General features: G+C 38.0%; 1 non-coding gene across 1 annotated transcript; it reads right to left on the bottom strand.

Moving 5' to 3' along the window:
• Positions 1-14466: 14466 nt before the first annotated feature.
• Positions 14467-14540, bottom strand: TRNAF-GAA. Its single transcript has one exon. It is a non-coding gene; the product is annotated as a tRNA-Phe (tRNA).
• Between the last annotated feature and the right edge of the window lie 6185 nt (positions 14541-20725).

The following is a 20725-nucleotide window of genomic DNA, read 5'->3' as shown; positions in this document are numbered from 1 at the left end:
AATTCTCTAAAATAATTCAGAAACTCAAAACTGAAATGAAATAGCAAGTAGGGAATTGAAAAGATCAAGCCAGTTGAACGGAGATGAAGATTCGAAGCGGTGGAGGAGGCTGAGCTGCAGTGGCAATTGGACCCCTCAAGGAGTTCTTCAATCTGCTGCAGTGTGAGTGAATGATCAAGTGGAAATTGTGTAGCTGTGTGAATGATCGATTGAATGAATCCTCCTCTTCGAATCTGAACGAAAATCAAAGGAAAAAGGAATTCTAAGTGTTTCTCTACTCAAAAACCGAGTTTTCCAGCCCAAGAATCGTCCTAAGATGTAAAAAAAACATATATATACTCTGACGGTGGAATGAACCCTGATCTGTAAAAATGCGATATTTGCTCGAGCGGAGTGTCGAGTGAACATCGAGCGTTCGACTCTGCCTGAATTCGCTCGAGCGGAGGCATGAGCGATCTCTTTTCCTGCATCTCGCTCGAGCCCACTGTCGAGCGGAAGTCGAGCGTTTGAATCTGCTTGACTTCGCTCGAGCGGCGGCTTCTGGCCGCTTGAGCGAAATGTACCATAATCCATATTAATTGGCAGTTGATAAAATTAGAGTAGAAATTCATGCTTTTAATCAATTAAAATCACAACTTTGATTTATTCATTTTTCCATATAAAACCAATGATAAAGTAATGAAAGAATTAATATATATTGGTTCCAAAAATATTAAAAATGTAATAATTCAACTCAATCACACCCCCCAACTAGCATTTTGCTAATCCTTGAGCAAAATAGTGAAAATTAATTGAGATGAATATTGCATAAAGATCGAAATTCAAATAAAAACAATCAAACACAATTCTGAATTCTCACAAAAGTGACACGTTACTACTCAACCCCCAAGGGTTATACCCACCAAGACTATTTTAACAATCTTTCACATAGAATTAAGGCAAATGTCTCAGAACTCAAATGTGTGTGTGGAGCTAGATCGGTTGTGTGTTCCTCATTACTAGCCATGATTTGCCATAGGAGTTTTCAACCTTAAGATTAATCATTGCTGATTCTAACTACCTCAAAGCCCAATGGTCTAGCAGTTTTCACGCCAGCTCTGTTTTTAAAGGTTGGACACTCCCAAAGTCTTGGGTAACTGTTTCTAGCCCTTTTTACTTAGGAAAGTTCACTAAGTTGCCTTTATTCATTTTCTCTCCTTTTTTTTTTTCATTCTAATCTTTTCAAATCCTTTTCCCTTTTTTTTTCTTTTTTTTTTTTTTTCTTTTTGGCATGGCTCGGTAGTCCTGCAGTTTACTTCTCTAGTGTTAAATCAATGAATGGTAAATAAGGAACACTACAAGCATAAGCATGTGCAAATTGTCCTTCAAAATTTGCCTTTCGTTCTACAAAAATTTTATCAAGTTTTATCTCAATAAGCATAACATCCCGGTGTTTCAAGCCACATATCAACAAAATATGATGCATCAAAAATCATGCTCTATGTTTAATTTTGAAAATAAATCTTCACAAATGATCCCGCTCAACTACTCCACCAAGATGCTCAAATTTCACAAATCTTATTTATTTATTTATTTATTTTTTGAAACTGTGCACACATACTACCTCCCAACTAGTGAGAGACATAGTCCTCAATGAGTCGAGCGAAAGAAAAGAAAGTGCACAGACTAAGCAAGCAAAACAAACAATCAATCATGAATTATAAAATCAAAGCAAAAAGAACAAATAAAAATAAAGCAAGTAAAGAAAACTGTAAAGAAAGAGAAACAAATCAAAACACTTCCCTGGGGTCTTGCACAAGCAAGATCTCTTCATGTGGATCAAAGACCTTCAGAAATGACTTTAGACGTTGTCCGTTGACAGTGAAGCTATTACCATTCTTCGGATTGACAATGTCTACCGCACCATGAGGATGAACGGTCTTTACAATGTACGGCCCACTCCATCGGGATTTCAACTTGCCAGGAAAAATGTGCAAGCGAGAGTTGTAAAGAAGAACTTCCTGGCCAAGTGTGAAATGCTTTGGATGAATTTTCTGATCATGCGGAATTTTCATGCGTTTCTTTGCAATCTGAGCGTTGTCATAAGCATTCCGACGAGCTTTATCCAATTCATTGATCTGCAATTTTCTCAACCCTGAAGCTTCATCAAGTGACATGTTAACATGTTTTATGGCCAAAGAGCTCGATGCTGAATATCAACAGGTAAATGACAAGCTTTACCATAAACTAATCGATAAGGAGACATCCCTAGATTTGTTTTAAAAGCTGTCCTATAAGCCCACAAAGCATCAAGAAGTTTAACCAACCAATCTTTCCTATTAGGCTTGATGGTTTTCTCTAAAATAATTTTTATCTCTCTGTTTGCCAATTCAGCTTGCCCATTTTTTTAGGGTGATAAGGGGTAGAAACTCTGTGTGTAATACCATATTTCTTCACAAGTGTAGAAAATTGTTTGTTGTAAAAATGAGAACCCCCATCACTTATAATAACTTTTGGCATGCCAAAACGAGCAAACAAAGATTGCAAAAATTTCAGGACAACATGATGGTCATTTGTTTTGCAAGCAATGGCCACCACCCATTTTGAAACATAATCCACAGCTAAAAGAATATATGTGTTTCCAAAAGAAACCGGAAAAGGTCCCATGAAGTCTATTCCCCAACAATCAAAAATTTCTAAAGTCAGAATAGGGGAAAGAGGCATCATGTCTCTTTTGCTAATGGATCCCAATTTTTGACAAGGTTCACAAGCCTTGCAAAAATTATAAGCATCTTTAAACATGGAAAGCCAGTAAAAACCGCTTTGCAAAATTTTTGAAACTGTATTCTTTGCTGAAAAATGACCACCACATGCACCTATATGACAAAATCTCAAAACAGAAGAAAACTCATCATCAGGAATGCATCTTCGAATCAATTGGTCCGAACAATATTTAAAAAGATATGGATCATCAAAATAAAAGTGTCGTACCTCAGAGAGAAACTGACGCTTATCTTGGGTGGACCATTCAGAAGGCATTCTCTCAGTCACCAGATAATTGACTATGTCAGCATACCATGGAGCTCTATCAACCACAAACAGCTGCTCATCCGGGAAACTATCATCAAGAGGAAGGCTGACATTTGAAGAAGGAGATGATGACAATCTAGAGAGGTGGTCAGTTACCACGTTTTCAACTCCTTTCTTGTCCTTAATGTTGATGTTGAACTCTTGAAATAATAGAATCCAGTGAATCAAGAGTGGCTTTGCATCTTTCTTAGCCAACAAATACTTAAGAGCAGAGTGGTCAGTGAAAATAGTAACAGGAGAACCAAGAATATAAGTCCGAAATTTATTAAGTGCAAAAACCACTGCAAGCAATTCTTTTTCAGTAGTGGTATAATTTTTCTGGGCATCATTCAAGGTCATACTAGCATAATAAATCACAAATGGCCTATTATCCACCCGCTGCCCAAAAACAGCTCCTAAAGCATAGTCACTAGCATCTGTCATAATCTCAAAGGGAAGATCCCACTGAGGAGGTTGCACAATAGGTGCAGTGGTAAGCGATTTCTTAAGGGTATCAAAAGATTTTTGGCACTCATCAGTCCAAACAAATTCAATATCATTTTGTAAAAGAGTGCACAAAGGTTTTGCAATAGAACTAAACCCTTGAATAAACCGCCTATAAAAGCCAGCATGACCAAGAAAAGAACGAATATCCCTAACCGTCCTAGGATTAGGAAGCTTAGATATTAATTCAATCTTTGCCTTGTCAACCTTTATACCCTCAGAAGAAACAATATGACCCAATACAATGCCCTGAGTGACCATAAATTGGCATTTCTCCCAATTAAGTAAAAGATTTTTTTCCTCACATCTCTGGAGAATACGTGCCAAATTATGCAAACAACTCTCAAAGGATTTTCCAAAAACAGAGAAATCCATGAATATTTCACAAATGTCATCAATCATATCAGAAAAAATACTCATCATGCATCTCTGAAAAGTAGCTGGAGCATTACACAAACCAAAAGGCATTCTAGTAAAAGCAAAAGTGCCAAAAGGACAAGTGAAAGTGGTTTTCTCCTGATTCTCAGGTGCTATAGCAATTTGATAATAACCAGAATAGCCATCCAAGAAACAATAATATGCATTACCAGCTACTCTTTCCAAAATTTGATCCAAGAATGGTAAAGAAAAATGATCCTTCCTACTGGCTGAGTTAAGTTTTCTATAGTCAATGCACATTCTCCAGCCAGTAATCATTCTAGTTGGAATCAACTCATTTTTATCATTTTTTATAACAGTCAAACCAGATTTCTTTGGTACCACTTGAGTTGGACTTACCCACTTACTGTCTGAGATGGGATAAATGATACCCACTGCGAGTAGCTTAAGCACCTCCTCTTTCACAACTTCCTTCATGGTAGGATTGAGCCTACGTTGAGCATCACGAACCAGTCTCGCATCGTCTTCAAGATGGATTCTGTGGGTACATACAGCGGCATCAATGCCTTTGATGTCAGCTATTGTCCAACCAATTGCGCCTCGATGCTTTCTTAATACTTCAATCAACTGGGCTTCATCCTTTTGATTTAGCTTTGAGGAAATCACCACCGGAAAAGTGCCTTCTTCAGGACCAAGGAACACATACTTTAAATCTTGAGGAAGGGGTTTCAGTTCCAATTGGGGAACTTCTTCCTCTGAAGATTTAAGCATGTCTGGTGGTGGTAGAGCTTCAAACTGGGGTTTCCATCTTGCTCCCGCAAATTTTACTTCAAGTGGTAAAGATGAATCTGCAAAACAATCAAAAAAATCAAAGTCATCTTCATTGATATGATCAATTTTCTCATCAATTAAAAATTCAGGTGTCTGAAAAATATAATCATCATCAGAGAATGGAGAAGTTGAGCAAATAAAATCTGTTGGTGTCAAACTCTCCACAGCATTCAGATCGCTTGTGTCATCAAAATGTGCTGGCATCTTGCAAGCGTTGAAAACGTTCAATTCAAGTGCCATGTTCCCAAAGGTAAGCTTCAAAACTCCACTTCTGCAATTGATCAATGCATTTGATGTAGCTAGAAATGGTTTTCCTAGGATGACAGGAGCTTGATAAATAGTGGAGACCGGCTGCTGCATGTCAAGAACCACAAAATCCACTGGGTAGTAGAATTTGTCCACCTGGACCAACACGTCCTCTACAATACCCCTCGGTACCTTAACGGATCTGTCAGCCAGCTGTAGCATGATGGGGGTCTTTTTCAGCTCACCCAATCCCAACTGCTCATATACTGAGAACGGCAGCAACTTCACGCTACTCCCCAAATCAAGTAAAGCTCTCCCAATGCGTGATTCACCAATCATAATGGAAATGTTGGGAGAGCCAGGATCTCCAAACTTCTGAGGAGTCTCGCTCAATATCAATGCACTAACTTGCTCCGTTAGGAAAGCTTTCTTCTTCACATTCAGCTTCCTCTTCACTATGCACAAGTCCTTCAAAAATTTTGCATATGAACGCACTTGTTGTATGGCATCCAAGAGTGGAATATTGATCTTCACTTGCTTGAAAATCTCTTGAATCTCCGTGTGATACTTGTTCTTTTGGTCAGCTGCCAATCTCTGAGGATAGGGAACCACAGGTTGGTATCCCTTACTAGTCTCAACATCTGCACTCACAGGCTTCTTCAGCTCTGGTCTCACTACCTCTGGTTCTTTCTCAACTTCATCAGTCTCTGTTACATCTTCAGGTGTAGTGCCAACTACCTGTGTGTCTATAGGCATCTCTGGTTGGGGAACTTCCTTCCCACTTCTCAAAGTAAGAACTGCCTTCGCTGTCTCAATAACATCCCCTGAGACATTATGCACTTGCTGTTGTTGCTGCCTGTACACTTGAGGATTAGGCTGAGGTTGTGTTGGAAATTTCCCTTTCTCTAGGGTGCTCAAGGTTGTGCTCATCTTATTAATAGTGCCTCGCAACTCATTTATGGCCTGAGTGTTCTGATTATTTGTGGTGGCCTGAATCTGCATGAATTGCTGAAGTGTATTGGCCATCTGAGCCATACTGTCATCTAGATTCTTCTTTGCAGATGATGAAGGTTGAGAACTCTGTGCAGCTACATGAGGCTGAAATCCAGGAGGAGCTACATAAGGATAGCTCTGAGGATTCTGATCTGGTGGATACTGGTGCTGAGGAGCACCCTGATTAAATGGCTGCTGTTGAGGTGGTGGGGACCTACCAGGCTGATCATTTCTTCATGAGAAATTTGGGTGATTCCTCCACCTCGGATTATATGTGTTGGAGAAAGGCTGATTCTCTGCTCTATTAACCCAGTTAGCTGATTGCATCTGCTCAGACCCACCTTCTTGAAATACTGGCATAATCAGGCAGTCTTGGGTCTTATGGGTTGAATCAGCACATATAGAACATGCCTCTACTACTTTCACAGCCTTCACTTTTTCCATTTCCATGACCTCTAGTCTTCTAGTCAATGTAGCTATTCGGGCCTGAACATCGGTGTCTTCTTTAAGCTCATATCTACCCCCTCCAGAAATAGCCCTCAGTGGCTATGCTGCTAATGGAACTCGATCAGTACGAGTGTTCCACTGTTGTGTGCTCTCAGCAAGGTAGTCAAAAAATGATAGTGCTTCATCAGGTTCCTTGCTGAAGAACTCCCCATTGCACATTGTCTGAACAAACTGCTTGCATTCTGGAGTAAGACCAGTGTAAAAATAGCTCACCAACCTCAAGATTCAAGATCATGATGTGGATAGATGTTCATCAAATCCTTAAATTTTTCCCAACTGGCCTGAAAGTTCTCATCAGGTCTCTGACTGAACTGACTAATTTGCTCTTGCAAAAACTGAGTTCTCTGAAAAGGAAAAAAATTTTGTAAGAATTCACGCTGCATATCAAACCAACTAGAAATAGAATTAAGTCTCAATGAATTAAACCAAATCTTCGCTTTATCCTTTAAAGAGAAAGGAAATAAACGAAGTCTAATGAATTCATCAGTAACAGCCCTAGTGATAAAAGTAGTGCAAGCCAACTCAAAATCTGTCAAGTACTGGTAAGGACTCTCAGAATCCATCCCGTGGAACTGGGGTATCACTGACATCATGCCATGCTTAATAGAGAAATTAGATGCATTTTCAGGTAAAACAATGCATGAAGGTGTAGTGGTGCGAGTGGGTTGCAAATAATCCTTAAGAGTGCGTGGTGCAAGTGCAGCCATGTTTTCTTATTCAATTTCAATTTCCTCACCTGACTCACTAATAGAAAAGACAGAGGAGCTATCTATCTCCAAACTGTGTATACTAGTCTCAACACTCGATGTGACTCTATGCAACCTATTTGAACTGTCCCTCACCCATGACATGAAACATCAGTTTAAAGAGCATGACAAAAATAACGAGTTTAAATTTAAGTTAAAATACTTTCCCCAGCAACGGCGCCAAAAACTTGACTCATTCAAAAATGAGTAGCACTAAAGCTATCCCAAGTGCAGGAGGATGTCGTGTAATAATTAGGAATAAATTCCTAGATCGTCTCCTCAGGAAAAGTTATTTAGAAATCAAACTCGTTGAAAAAGGTGAAAAACTTCACAAAGAGATAATAAAATGATGGTATGTGACTCGTTGTCGAATATGCTTCCAAGTGTAGAAGTGTCAAGTTGTATCAAGGATAAGTCCAGGATCGTATTCCACAGGGACAAAGGGTTATCAAAGCGTATAAGAGATTTGTGAGTAACAAGTGAATCGAGTATGAGAGATGAAAATAAAATTAAAATGCAAAGCAAAAAGATAATCGAAATTGAAATTAGAGTTTAAAAAAAAAACAAATTAACGAACACTTGGGTTGGGTTTGGGACTTTCTTTATTTTGGATTCTAGATAATTTTCTCGATTAACAACCCAATCAAGGCATTGATAATCGGAAGATAAAAATGTTAGGCTCAAGTTTTGCAATATTTTCCTAAGGGATTTTCTATTTTACTAGCCAAATACACATTAACAAACAAACGAGAGAAGCCTTGATAATTTTCAAGCTTTTGTTGTGCCTTACGTCAACAACAAAACAAGAGCAAGAGCTTCAATCTATTTTCAATTTAAATTCAACTAGTAACTTAGTGAAATCAACATTCAACAACAAAATATTGCATCAAACTAGATCCCAAAATAAATTAAGTCTTATTCCACAACCCAAGTTTTAGAAATTAGCTACACATGATATTTCTAACTACAAAAATAAGTCTAAGATGAGTCATGAAAAAAAAATCTGAAAGCAAAAGAAATCTAAAAATAATAATGAGCCAAAAGCCAAAAATTAACCAAGAAGAAAGCCACCACTAAGATGCTAGTCGAAAGAAAAACGTAAAGAAGAAGAACAAAGACGTCGAATTGCTAAACGAAAATTAAATGCATGAAGACAAAGCAACCCACCTTCCGTCCGAATGAAAAAGATGAGAAAATAATTAAACTTCAGATTACTCTACTCTCTAGAGCTAAACGAAAAAGCAAAGTGTAGGACAAGGCCAAATTCAGCCGGCTATCCTACTAAAACCAAAGTAAGCTAAGAAAATGACATAAAAAAAACTACCGCCGAATGAAAAAAAGAACAAGAATCAATAACACGTACTGTCTGAAATGAAAATAAGTGCAGTAAGACAAGGAAAGCCACCTCTGCCGAAACAAAAAAAAAATGAAATGAAAGAACACCCCCCCTCTGTCCAGACGAAGACAGAGTTTTTTTAATAAAATCAAAACAACCGCCGACTGAAAGAGAAAAGAAGAATAAAAACAAGCTACTGCATTGTCTTAAACGAAAAAGAAAGAAAGAAAGAAGGTCTACCCTCCTGTACCCGAATTCCTAACAAAAGAAATGATAAATAAAGACTTTTCCCCAGCATCTTTCATGATCCAGCGCATATCCATGTGCTAAGGGCCTGCTCTTCCAGCTGCTGCCAAACCGAAAGCAAGAAGAAAAAAATGAAAGTAAAAGTCAAGAAAAACAGCTGCCCAAGTCTTGCCTCCTGCTGCTGCCAAACCGAAAACTACTCCTCCTCCATGAACAAAAGTCTCCCAGCCATATAAAAACAAGTTTGAAAAGTAAAGGCCAGCCCATGTGATCTCCTGCTGTCTTCAACTGCTAAAGATTACCACCGAACAAGAAAGAAATCTCTGCTGACTTTCTGCATGTGTGCTGTCCATGTGGTCCGAATGGTCTGCTTGTTTGGTTTGTATGTGTGAGCTGGTCCACGTTTTCTGCATATTGATTGCTGTCTGTTTTTCTGCATGTGTGATTTGCATATTTGACCGAAGGCTGCTGTCTGCTGTGTTGAAGATTTTTCTGCAAGTGCTGTGAGTGTTCTGCTGGTGCTGTCCGAATGTTTGGTCTGCTGCATGTGTAAGTTTTCTACTCTTTCCGTTCAAGGGTCTGCATGTGTGCATTTTTCTGCATGTGCTGTGTTTGTATGAGTGCTGTCCATGTGGTCCGAATGGTGCTCTGCTGTCTTGGTGTAGTAGCTGCTGCACATGTGTGATTTATTGCATGTGAGGTGCTTGTCTTGCAATGGTCAGCACGTGTAGTGAGTGCTGTCCGAATGAGGCTGGCCTGCATGTGTGCATTCACACTTGAATGATATCTTTGCTGTGTATTGCCCAAACTATCCCTGTTATGAGAGGAATAAAAATGAAATATTTATTTTCATGTGAAACAATTGCATTATAAATCTTTTTAAGCACCAAAATACTAGAATTTATCAATTGACTCAAGTAATGTGATCTATTGCATAATTAAGTACTTAAATCATTTTTTATTAAACAATTTGTTCGCTTAAGTAACTTAATCATGCAATTTTAGCGCTTCATCAGTATGTACAATGGATGGGAAAGGACACTAGTCTTGGACTAGATTCATATTTTTGGATTTTGATTGTCGGATCGGAATGTAAAGGACTAATAGATTAAACTCAGAAATTGATAAAACTAAATTAAGAATTAAACTAAATTAGGAAGTAATTGACAAAACATGCACTGAAATTGAAAAGCCCCAAAATCAATGTTCTAGGGTTCATCATTATATTCAAATCACAAATTCTTAAATTAAACCACCGTAATTGTAATCACTACTAAAATGAAAGTTTAACGAAACGATAAAATAAATAACATGAATTGAATGAATAACAAATAAATTTGTCAAACATCTAAATCAAAATTCTCTAAAATAATTCAGAAACTCAAAACTGAAATGAAATAGCAAGTAGGGAATTGAAATGATCAAGCCAGTTGAATGGAGATGAAGATTCGAAGCGGTGGAGGAGGCTGAGCTGCAGTGGCAATTGGACCCCTCAAGGAGTTCTTCAATCTGCTGCAGTGTGAGTGAATGATCAAGTGGAAATTGTGTAGCTGCGTGAATGATCGATTGAATGAATCCTCCTCTTCGAATCTGAACGAAAATCAAAGGAAAAATGAATTCTAAGTGTTTCTCTACTCAAAAACTGAGTTTTCCAGCCCAAGAGTCGTCCTAAGATGTAAAAAAAAACATATATATACTCTGACGGCGGAATGAACCTTGATCTGTAAAAATGCGATATTCGCTCGAGCGGAGTGTCGAGCGAACATCGAGCGTTCGACTCTGCCTAAGTTCGCTCGAGCGGCCTGTCGAGCGAACATCGAGCGTTCGACTCTGCCTGAATTCGCTCGAGCGGCCAAATGCCTCCGCTCGAGTGATCTCTTTTCCCGCATCTCGCTCGAGCCCACTGTCGAGCGGAAGTCGAGCGTTTGAATCTGCCTGACTTTGCTCGAACGGCCAGAAGCCGCCGCTCGAGCGAAATGTACCATAATCCATATTAATTGGCAGTTGATAAAATTAGAGCAGAAATTCATGCTTTTAATCAATTAAAATCACAACTTTGATTTATTCATTTTTCCATGTAAAACCAATGATAAAGTAATGAAAGAATTAATATATATTGGTTCCAAAAGCATTAAAAATGCAATAATTCAACTCAATCAATGCACGGTTCGAAGTTATAGATTTCATACTATGGACTATGAATGTAATCAAAAGACACAAAACTGTGGAGTGTTGGTTGAGGAAAGTTATGGAACAAATTATATTGACTACTATGGTGTCATACATGACATTATCATATTGAAATACTTGGGGTGGAAATGTAACACATGTTTTTAAATGTGATTGGTGGGATCTAGGTGGTGGTCGGGTTTTGATATATAGGGATAGTCACTATACGAGTGTCAATACTGCATTTAAATGGTACGAAAATGATCCATTCATATTGACTTGTCAAACAACCTAAATCTATTACTTGATAGATCCAATGAAAGGAGCCGATAAAGATAGTGGAGAGATATCTTAGTAAGTCATACTAAAATTTGTTCTTCAAAATATCTATGATGTAGGAATGGTAACAGATTACAAGAATAGTAGAGATGAAAATGACACTCCAATTATAGAGGCCTACCAGGAAGATGGAGTGGGTATTAATTTATATGTTGACCTTGGTACATTCAAGCTAATCCCCTTATGTATATATGACGTCCCACTTGTGCATCTCGACCCATCCGTATTAAATAATCATTCAGTTAAAGTAAGTGAGACAGAAGAAGAAGCAGAGTCTGATGAAGAAGAAGAAGAAGAATCCAAAGAGGAAGTCAATGAAGAAGACAAAGAAGAGATTGATGATGATGACGAAGATGTTATTAAAGGCAATTTTGAAATGGGAATGGACTAAAAAAAATGAGGATAAAGAATAAAAATATTAACTATTTTATTTAGATAGGTGACGGTATAATATCACTTTTCATAATTTATACTAATCTAATTTTTTCATCATATCAATCATTTTCAATGATGTCACCAAGACAACAACGAAGAAATATTCCTCCCCCTATGTCCCAAACCCTCTTATGACTCCCCAATGAGGAATCCACTCCTCAACAAGTTGATATGCATGAGATAGATAGTCGTTTGACACCTACCAGTAAGGAAATGTTTTGCTAATTGATTATATTTTAATACTCCCAAAGACTGCATTTAATAATTTTAAATATATTAGCTTAGGCCTTGTCACATTGCAGTTGTGGCTTAACATGTGGCCTTGCGCTTGAGAAAAATAGAAGACATGAAAAAATCAAGGTCACCATTCTTGTTAACTCCATAAGGGGAGTAGATGATAGTGCAGCTTCGCTTTCCTTCTATATTGGCACACTTGTCTAAGCTTATGCCCCATTTTATATGCACTCATGGAGAGATATTCTGAATAAGATTAAGGATCACATTTGGACTCGTATATTGGTGAGTTTATGTGCCATGGTAAATTTTTTAAGAGATGTTGATTAAATATATTTTTGACATAATTGACTTCTTAAGATGAATTTGACCTCAATCTTGGCCTTAGTGAAGATGATGTTACACCTAAACTTTGACTCGAAGTAGTAAACTAAAAATGCAGAGCAATTTTACCTGTAAGTATACAAGTGTTGTAGTACCTAACAGGGTCAAATTCATAGAGATTGATTTATATGATAAGGAAAATAAACTTAAACAATGAGAACAAATTAATAAAAGAAGCATGCAATCAAATATAACAGAAAATTACTGAGATGAAAATTTTTAAAGTAATAGAATAAGACTAAAATGATAAAATAAATCGATATGAAGAACGACTAAGATTTCGATGATCCATCTAATAATTTAGTATATTGTCTCTAATTAATTTAATTCAATTAAACTAGAATAATGATTTTGTTCAATTGAAAGATTTAGCATTTAAAGCCAAGAAAACTAATTACTAATGATTAAGAATGAACAATTGATGGTTAAAACATGTACAAACTCGTTTGAATATCACAAGGATTTTTCCAAGCATCCAATATATTCAAAATTCACAATGAATCAAAATAAGTATACAGATAATCAAAGTATCCAATAATAAGACTATTCAATTAATCAAACTCACAATATAAACTCTATTGTTGATCCGAAACACCTAAATCATTAGATTTCACCTCTAACTTTAGTACAAAAATTTAGCCAATCATGTTCATCACAAGAGCCATGAAAAAAAAAAAAATTCTCCATCAGAAAACTACAATAAAACACAAAATTCAATACTAGAAAAACAACCCTCATAGAAGAGTAACAATGGAGAACCAAGAAAAGCCAAAAACCCGTACGCCCTTGTTATGCGTTCTTTTTCTAGCGAGAGACCCTACCAAACGAAAAGTAATCTCTCGCTCCAGTGTATCCTAGCATCTGTCAAATTCCTTTCTTTTCTTTCTTTCTTTTTTCTCCCTGAATCATGTCCACGTCTCGCTCCCTAGCCAAAATGTGCTCTCCAGGCATTCCAAAAGCAAGCCAACATCCCACCCCTCTCAACTTGCACCCTAAACAAAAAAATAAAATTCCCTTCCGTTCGAAAAATGAACCAAGACCCACGCCCTCTCTCTGTTCTGAAAACCAGCTGGCCTAGTTCTCTCCTTCATCTATTTTTCTTCCCCCAAAATGAAAGAGCCTCTACATTTCATCTCTTTTTCCTGCTCTTTCTTTCAGCCCAAATGAAAATTGTCTCCTGCATGTCCCTACATTTCCTTCATGTGGAAAGCCCCTACAAAACTCTCCATTTTCGGCTGTCATCCATCTGACTCCCAATGGAAAAAGATTTCCCGTATTCATGCTTCCAATGGTCTATTCAAAAGCTAGGACCTGCTGCATTGGAGTTTGTTTTCTATTCAATCCATCTTTTCTTTTTTCAACACCTCTCCTGCGTGTATGACTTTTTCTCAACAATGTTTACCACATCTTAACATTTTATTTAAAAGCATATATAAAAAAAATGAAAAGAAATGACACACAAAAATTAGAAATAAAAAAATAGGATATCAAAATTATGTTGTGCACTGAGGAAATATCGATCAGTTAAATTCCAAGTAATAAAGTTAAGCATAAATTATATTATTAATAAATTTAAATCACAACTCGAATTTATGCCTCTTAATCATTTTTCTATCTAAAACCAATAATAATATCAATAAAGTAATTGAAATATATTAGTTCTAAATCTATAAAATATGCAATAATTCAACTAAATCAGATGTGCGAACTGTGAATAAATTAATGGCTACTTTATTCGGCGTCATAAGGGACAATGTCATGAAAACTTCAAGAAATTTGAGATGTTGGAAGAGGCCGCTCAGTCCCCTTTTCAGAAAATGAAGTTATACGATTGGAGAAAGTATTGTGATTATTTCGCAAGTCCATATTATCAGGTATTTTTTTTTTTATGGAAATATGCTTCATTGCATTCATTCATAAACGAAGTTACAATTGTGACTTATCAATATTGGAGAACCAGACTATAAGCCAACTAACGCAAGTGCTCAGGAGCTTCCCCGCACACAACTCTTTCACTTTCATTTCAAAATCCGGCTCGCTCCCGGCTACCTGTCCTTTGGACCCTTCGCCCGCTTAGAAGTGGATTCGAACCACTGACACAAGGATTTTCAGTCCTTTGCTCTAACCAGTTGAGCTACCTAAACCACTTTCCTAAAGTCTGTTTTCTTCATCGAATAGCGCCCTACCTTACCACTTGACTAGTAAGGGAAAAGCCCTTTACTAAGAAAATATATAGGGCTTTTTTTGCTTGTTTGTCAAGCTTTCGAGTAGCTCTTTCAACTGCCGCCTAATCTCCCAACATGCTCAAGAACCGAGAGCCGCCTAGGGACTGGACGTGACGGACATTGTCTTAATTTCTAAAACTCTCAAAAGAGAGAGTAAACGCTCTGTATCAACCAAAGACAGGATGGCCCCTCTAACCTCCAGGAGGCGGAATACGGGAGACAACTACTATGAACAAACAGTCCAATAGCATATACCTACACTAAAACTAAATAAACAAACAAACCCACAAAACAAAAAACTAACAAAAACAACGCAACCACGAGCACAGCATGAACTCTGACAACACACCCTCCATGGGCAATTGGCATTACAAGCACCAACGGCACGAGCACCCAGCTTGCGTACAGACCACAGCAACCTCCACAACGAAAGCCGGCTGTACGACCACCGGCCATAACATCGTCCGTTGCTCTCAGCTCTTTACCTTAGATAGTGACCGCTCAATAGCTCAACACCTCACCATGGACTTCACATGAAAACAAACAAAACAACAAAACAAAATAAACCACGACACAGAGGTCGTGCAAACCACAGAACACAGAACAACCAACAGCAGCGATACAGAACACAAAAACCAACCGTGCATGACACATAAAACAAACTCCATAATCAGAGAAATAGAACACACACCAGTGACACCAACCAACAGCGGCAGAGATCGTGCAATAGAGAAAACGTTGGATGCCAAAAAAATGGAAATACAGGACACCAAACAGCCAGCAAACAGAGGCCGTGCATGACACAACCTAACTCTAGGAGGAAAATCGCCACTCGAAAACTAAACTATCGAAGTCCAAGAATCCAAAAAAGCCGAGAAACTCATCTGTAGGTGGCCCCTTGGTGGCGCATGGCAGCCACATGCCTCAGACAGCCGAGACTTCATCCCGCACGTGCAGGCGACGCCCCACTCCGTTTGACACCACGTTCGGTGAGCTTGTGGATCGATGGTGTGATATCCCCTTTTTACGTGTATTTTCACTGAAGGAGTTTTTTAATTTAATTTTGGATTTGATTTATAGTGTGAGGATAATAACTATTGGAATTTGTTGGGAGTTGTCGATGATATGTATCTCTTAATTATGTTCAGAGTTGTATCCTGTATCTTATTTTGGCGCTGATGTTTGATCTTGCAAATTTCGAGGACGAAATTTTTTTTTAAGGGGAGGAGGATATGATACCCCGTTTTTATGTATATTTTCACTGAATGAGTTTTTTAATTTAATTAATATATTGGTTCTTTTATTTTAAATTATTTTATTTTAATTGGTTTTATTTTAGTTTGATGTGGTGTTTAAGTTATTTTAGTTGTTTTGTGGTTTTTAAAATTGTTTTCGTCGGATCAATTTTTGGACTCCGGAGGTAAGGACTGGACCTCATTTTCTTTCTCCATCTTTTCTTTTCTCTTTTTCTTTTTCCCTTTTTCCTTTTTCTTTTCCTTTTCTTCTTTTCTTCTTTCTTTCTTTCTTTTCTTCTTCTTTTCCTTCTCCTCTCCCGCACGCTTGACCTCTCTCTCTTTCTCTCTATCGCCGTCCGGCTTGTGCACCCAGACCCACCGCCACTGGCCGACGTGGCCGACATAGCCCCCACTGGTCGACTCCCCTCCAGCCGGCGCACCACCCCACCAAAAACCAACCCCATCCATGCCGCCGTTAACCCCCTACAACCCATCTAAGCCGCATGGCTTTTGGCCATTTCTAGCATCGTCGCTCCACCTCCGGCCACCACCTCTTCACCACTTCATTCCCTACCTTTTGCTGTCCTAACCCACCCATTTTCAGCCCCAATCCGTTGCCGGAGCAGCTCCCACGAGCTCAACTCCGATCTGCCCCTTTTTTCACTTCCACCGCCATTTTCACCGCCACCCACAGCCAAAACTTACTTCCATTAGCTTCATAAACATCTCTAGGCCATTCCCTATCAATTTCGTGTCTTGGTTTGTCCCCGTTCGAAAGTGGGTATTTTACAACCCACGGCCACAGTGTAAAATATACTATTACGTTGCTTTTTCTCCATCGTTTGCAACGTCGTGATCCTTCAAAAAATACCTTATAGCCCTATAAGTATTTTCCAAACTCTATTTTAGATTTAAATATATTTTTTCTCTTACAATAAATTATTTGACTAGTTGGTTGATTCTGGACTAAGTCTGAGGAGTTCGGGGGTCGGATGAATTGAGGACGAAGTTGCTTGATTTTGTTGTTTTTGTGATTGGTTGGATGTTTTGCATCTTGAGGCGTGCATTGCATGATGCATTCATGTGCATTTTATTTAAATTGAGAAAATCAGGTTTTATTTGTGTAAATGGATTTTCAGGTGCGTGTGTATCACGACCCCAAGCCGAGATGGGGTATTATCTCGGTGGAGCTTCTCTGGTCACTCGAGAGTGGATAATATTGAGTGACATCCCCTGGGTTGTCGCTGGGTGAACGACCGGATCGCACGATACGGTAACACTGTTGTGTCAACTCCGTGGTCCCTAGAGTGGCAGGGATTAGAGGATGGCCTGGTCCAGGTATGCGCTGGGTGCAAGAACTGGGCATCGCTCGTTTAGGTGTCACACGCGTAGTCGTTACCTACGGTATGGCACAGGAGCCAGAGTGTGCAGATGATCCCTAGGAGAGATCATGGTGCATGCAATAATTGGATCGGGTTTTGGATTTGGTTACGGGCCATTTTCTGGGAAAATTGCGAGGTTATGTTTGAGGCTATGTGATCCATTTTCTGGAAAAATGGTGGTTTATTGATTTGGGCCATTATCTGGGATAATGGCAAGGACTGGTTTAAAAGACATGTTTTTGGGCCAAAATGGGATTTTGGCGTGCGTGGAAAAAAATGTGGTTTTATAGGTTGTGTGCATTTGCATTCTTTCATGCATATTATTTGAGTTTAATATGTTTTTATTTAGTGGCGTTTGGATCTTACTTACCCTGCGGCACCATTTTTGGTACCGTAGATTTTGATGCAAAGATCGAGGAGGAGGAGGAGGCTGAGCCCGATGAGGCGGCTCTGCCGGAGTATTGATTTGGAGTTTATGCCTTGTAGTTGGTTTTAAAACTATATTTGTGGCTTGTAATATTTTATTATATATGTTTTGAACGGGTTTATATTAAACATAGAAAAAATTCTGGTACTTAGTTATGAGACTTTTGTTATCTGCTGCGTGTTTTTAATTGCACACTTGTTGCATGTACACACACTTGGCACTTGGCGATAGGGTGGTGACCTATGTTGTCATCATCCCGACATCTCGATTTTCACGTGTCTGCATGTGGGATTTGGGGGCGTCACAGATGGCTGACCAACATCCTGGAGGGGCGCATGTTGACGGTCGGCAGCTGGACAATCCGGGGAGACATTCTTCCCTTATTGGCCTAAAAAAAACCAAAAAAGAAAAAGGAAAAAACCACAAACAGAGAGAAGGGAGGGGAGCGGGAGATGAAGCTCCCACCCCCCTCCCCCCCGTCGTGCGGCTCTGGGTTGGGGAAGATTAGAGAGATTTCAGAGAGAAACGATTATAGAGAGAAGGGCCGTCCGAAGGTCTTTTTTATGTGGTCTTTGTTAAGTTGTTCCAAAACGTTTATCAGGTATTCTAGATTTATACCCTATAACTTATTTACATTTATATTAGTTAATTAACATAGTATATAATTTTGTAGAATTTAAGTTCTATAAATTCAAAAAATAGAATGGCTTTGACTATCCATCAGCGAGCCGGTTCAAGGTCATTTCAACGTCTTGCTGATAAAATGGTAACTAATAACTTATAGAAATTCACTAATTTTTATCATATTCTTTTATTGAAGTATTAAAATTATTTTTTAAAATTACTTATGTGGCTTTATTAGAAATGTGATGATCCTGAAAATTTATTCTTCATTCATGTCTCTGCAACACACATCGATGAGCACAGTGAGTGGATTGATCCTATGGTTAAAGATAATTATGTAAGTGATGTTATTTTTGTGAATAAATTCGGCAACATGTAAATAATATTATGTTTGATTTTTATTTCGTTTAATATATTAGTTATTGTGTGTTTTCTTTATAATTGCAGAAAAAATGATTCAGATGTAGTCAACTTCTAAGAAATCATCTCATAGTGACATGGACATATTCACGTAAGTGCTCGGGACCAAGTTTGGTTTGGTAAGAGGTTTGAGACATTCTTTCAAGCGTGTTGATTCATCATCTATGACCTCGACTTCAGAAGTTAATAATCTTACTAAAGATTTAAATGCAGCACGTCAAGACATTGAGTAGATAAAGTCAAGACAGCAGGAATTGGAGTCTCTATTATCATGACAGTCTAATTTAGAAATGCGTTTGCAAGAGTAACAAATAGACCATGAGGAAAGAATATGCAGTGAAGTCCAAGAACAAGTGCAGAGGGAGATAATGGTCCAAATGAAGTATGTTAAGTCATTGCAGTAGGATCGCGGTGGGTGAGGAAAGAAGAAGAAATAAATTTTATCAATATTATCATTGTTTATAACTTTTAATTTCTAATTTTGCAACTGTATAAGACATTATTAATTATTAAATTTATGGTACAATATGATACAATTTATATGTTTTTTAATTTTATGAAATTAGTATTTCTAATCTGTATGTTCGAATGTAAATAAAAAACGTCAAACATTGCTTCACATTCAAACCAACGTTCAAATAGAACACCACCAAAATTATAACAAATTGTTCGAACATAATGCACATCGTTCTAATGTACCCACCCTCATACAATCTAATTGTTCAAATGTTAAACCACAAAATGTTCAAACATTGACCAAACATCCGAACGTTATGCAATTCAAGTTCGAATAGTTCTCCATTGACATTCGAATGCAACATTCAGACGTCAATGGCAGCAAACGTTTGAAGGTATGAATGTTTGAACATAAATATTAAATGTTCAAAATGAAAACAATGCACATCAACTTATGCTGTTCGAATGTCAATTGATCGAGTTTACGTTCAAACATTTATATATAAGTTTGAATATTAATTTCTATGACATATTTCAAATGTCACAAAAAAATTTCACGTTCAAATGTTACATCTCATGGAAGACTTCCAACAATCACAAAAAAAAAATATCATGATGATTGAACAATAAACCATCACAAATTAGTTTCTATGACGGTTGTGGTGACGATTTCACAAAATAGTTTTACTGCCGATTTTGTCATTTTCAATGACGGTTTCGTCCGTTACAAAATCCAAATTGTTTTGTAGTGACTTGAAAAGATATTTTGTATAGAATCCTCTATGTAATTGTACTTATGCAATAAAAGACTACTTGCCCATATATTGTGTCTTCACTCATACTTGGTGAACAAAGGAGGAAACAAAGTGTTTCCCTCCTTACCCATAGTGCAGTCAAGACCATCCCCTGCCTAAACCTAAAGTCGAGTATCTTTGCTTGCCCCTAGTTAACAAGGGAGGATACAACTTTAATGTCTCCTTCCTTCTAAAATAATGAAAACAGACGACTAGTCATTAAACCGATCTACCAGGTAACAAACCAATCAAAGGCACTACTTAGCCACATCATTACACAAGCAAAAAATTCTTTTAGCAATCAAAACCATTGTCTAAATTAACAACTAAGAAGTATATCAAACATCTTAAACACATCACCCAATAGGTGAAAAAGTACTTATAGCAACATAAGCAATGAAAAGAAAACAGGCATTGCGGCTAATGGGGGAAGAAAAGGCATCAGACATCCTGTCTCTGCCAAGGGAGTTAAAGATTTGGTAGGCAGCACGACTAGCCTTTATAGATTCTAGCATCAACTTTCGTAAATTGTCCTCGAGATGGGCCAAAAAGCGATCTCTCAATTGCTTGAGACTGATCTTGTACCCCTTCTCTCAAGCTTGATCACAAGCCTTACAAGTAGCCACCAACTGAGGAGAAAGGCAGATGGCCTCCTCTCTAGACACCACCAACTCAGATTCCAGCTCAATCACCTTCAAGTCGGAAGCCACCAGTCTCCGCTTATAGCTTTCATAAACTTTGTGCAATCACAAGAATCACTAGTCAT

This window comes from Carya illinoinensis, chromosome 7, assembly GCF_018687715.1.
Source record: "Carya illinoinensis cultivar Pawnee chromosome 7, C.illinoinensisPawnee_v1, whole genome shotgun sequence".
Taxonomy (NCBI): Eukaryota; Viridiplantae; Streptophyta; class Magnoliopsida; order Fagales; family Juglandaceae; genus Carya; species Carya illinoinensis.
This window is presented reverse-complemented; position numbering and strand designations above follow the sequence as displayed.